This window comes from Ascidia mentula, chromosome 1 (assembly GCF_947561715.1).
Source record: "Ascidia mentula chromosome 1, kaAscMent1.1, whole genome shotgun sequence".
Lineage (NCBI taxonomy): Eukaryota > Metazoa > Chordata > Ascidiacea > Phlebobranchia > Ascidiidae > Ascidia > Ascidia mentula.
In genome coordinates, this window is record NC_138566.1 from 20,797,266 (window position 1) to 20,799,765 (window position 2,500).

Consider the following 2,500-nt stretch of genomic DNA (forward strand, 5'->3'; position numbering starts at 1 on the left):
ATGCGTGTGGCAGGCCTGCAGCAACAGGCCATCAGCCAACGACCGTTGTTTGGCACTTTGAAAAAATTTGGGACTCTGTCGTTTTTTTGCCCGGCCATTTCGCTGGCCCTATGCATTTGCGCGGCCAGTAGAGTGGCCCTGTACATTCTCACTCGCGCGAGCCAAAAAAGTGACAGAGTCCCAAATTTTTTCAAAGTGCCAAACGGCGGTCGTTGGCTGATGGCCTGTTGCTGCAGGCCTGCCACACGCATTCGCAGTGCGCGCGCACCTTGTTTCAAACATCGAGTACGCGAATCCGCGCGGCCGGCCGGCGAGGCCTGGACGCTGGCCGCGCAAATGTACAGGGCCACTCTACTGGCCGCCCAAATGTACAGGGCCAGCGAAATGGCCGGGCAAAAAAACGACAGAGTCCCAATTTCTTTCAAAGTGCCAAACAACGGTCGTTGGCTGATGGCCTGTGGCTGCAGGCCTGCCACACGCATTCGCAGCGCGCGCGCACCTTGTTTCAAACATCGAGTACACGAATCCGCGCGGCCGGCCGGCGAGCCCACAACCTAGGCCGCGCGAATGTACAGGGTCACTCTACTGGCCGCCCAAATGTACAGGGCCAGCGAAATGGCCGGGCAAAAAAACGACAGAGTCCCAATTTTTTACAAAGTGCCAATCAACGGTCGTTGGCTGATGGCCTGTTGCTGAAGGCCTGTCACACGCATTCGCAGTACGCGCGGGCCTCGTTTCAAACATCGGACGCGCGAAAACGCGCGGCCGCCCGGCGAGGCCTGGACCCTGGACGCGCGAACGTACAGGGACACGCCAATGAGGAAAAACGACGGATTTTCTCTGAAGAGTTGTGTGTCGTTGGCGTGTTGGCGTCGCACACCCGCGGCTCGCACTCGCCCAAGGTGGCCGCCTTGTAAACCAGCGCGCGCGGACGGACAGACAAACAAACAAACCTGCAGGAGACCCGAGCGAGTTTCGTGCGTCACGAGGAAGTGGGTGTCTCGCGGTGGACGCAGAACCGTTCCAGCCCTACTATGTGGGGCAACCCACACTGGATGGGTGAAACGCGCTCGCGTGCGTTTTCTACCGCCTGTAGGCGCGCGGCTCGCTGAGCAGATGTGCTGCTGCTCGTACGACGCCGGTCGCTTTCACGGGGTGTCCCATCGCAAGCGTTCGTTACAGTTGCCAGCCTCGCCGGTGAGCATACGCCGACCCGCTCTCGTTTTCGACTGCGGTCGGCGCTGCCGGCGTCGGTGACGGTTTTCCGAGTTCGCGCGGCGAACCAAGCAAAGAGTGTCGGTCGGTGGGTCGCGTCCTCGCGGGCGTCGGACCCGGTGCGTGAAAAGGCGGCGGCCTCGTGCCGCCCAGCCCAGCTCTCGTAGCTACCTGGTTGATCCTGCCAGTAGTCATATGCTTGTCTCAAAGATTAAGCCATGCAAGTCTAAGTACGCGCTCTCGTACAGTGAAACTGCGAATGGCTCATTAAATCAGTTATGGTTCATTTGATCGTACATCGTACGTGGATACCTGTACAAAATCTAGAGCTAATACATGCGGCAGGCGCCTGCCTCGCGGCGGGCGTGCATTTATCAGTCCAAAAACCGACCGGGCCGGCCTCGCGTCGCGCCCGACACGTGTTGGTGACTCTGGATAACTCAGCGGATCGCACGGTCTCGCACCGGCGACGGATCATTCAAGTGTCTGCCCTATCAACTTTCGTCGGTAGGGTATCGGCCTACCGAGGTTCTTACGGGTGACGGGGAATCAGGGTTCGATTCCGGAGAGGGAGCCTGAGAAACGGCTACCACATCCAAGGAAGGCAGCAGGCGCGCAAATTACCCATTCCCGACGCGGGGAGGTAGTGACGAAAAATAACAATACAGGACTCTAAACGAGGCCCTGTAATTGGAATGAGCACACTTTAAAACCTTTAACGAGTATCCATTGGAGGGCAAGTCTGGTGCCAGCAGCCGCGGTAATTCCAGCTCCAAAAGTGTATATTTAAGTTGTTGCGGTTAAAAAGCTCGTAGTTGGACGTTGGGCGCAGGCGGCCGGTCCGTCGCAAGGCGTGCACTGGCCGCACCTGGCCCTCTCCCCCGGCGCTCCGCCGGTGCCCTTGACTGAGTGTCGGCGGCGGCCGGGACGTTTACTTTGAAAAAATTAGAGTGTTCAAAGCAGGCGGCTCGCCTGAATAATGGTGCATGGAATAATGGAATAGGACCTCGGTTCTATTTTGTTGGTTTTCGGAGCGCGAGGTAATGATTAAGAGGGACGGACGGGGGCATTCGTACTGTGCCGTTAGAGGTGAAATTCTTGGATCGGCGCAAGACGAACGACTGCGAAAGCATTTGCCAAGAATGTTTTCTTTAATCAAGAGCGAAAGTCAGAGGTTCGAAGACGATCAGATACCGTCCTAGTTCTGACTATAAACGATGCCAACCAGCGATCGGGGGGCGTTAGTTTGACGACCTCCCCGGCAGCTTGCGGGAAACCAAAGTCT

General features: G+C 57.5%; 1 non-coding gene across 1 annotated transcript in view; it reads left to right on the forward strand.

Moving 5' to 3' along the window:
* The first annotated feature begins 1,383 nt into the window (after positions 1-1,383).
* Positions 1,384-2,500, forward strand: part of LOC145887884 (small subunit ribosomal RNA) — a 1,824-nt gene continuing 707 nt past the window's right edge. The window contains exon 1 of the ribosomal RNA XR_014399363.1: positions 1,384-2,500. This exon is cut by the window's right edge and continues 707 nt beyond it. This is a non-coding gene — a ribosomal RNA (small subunit ribosomal RNA).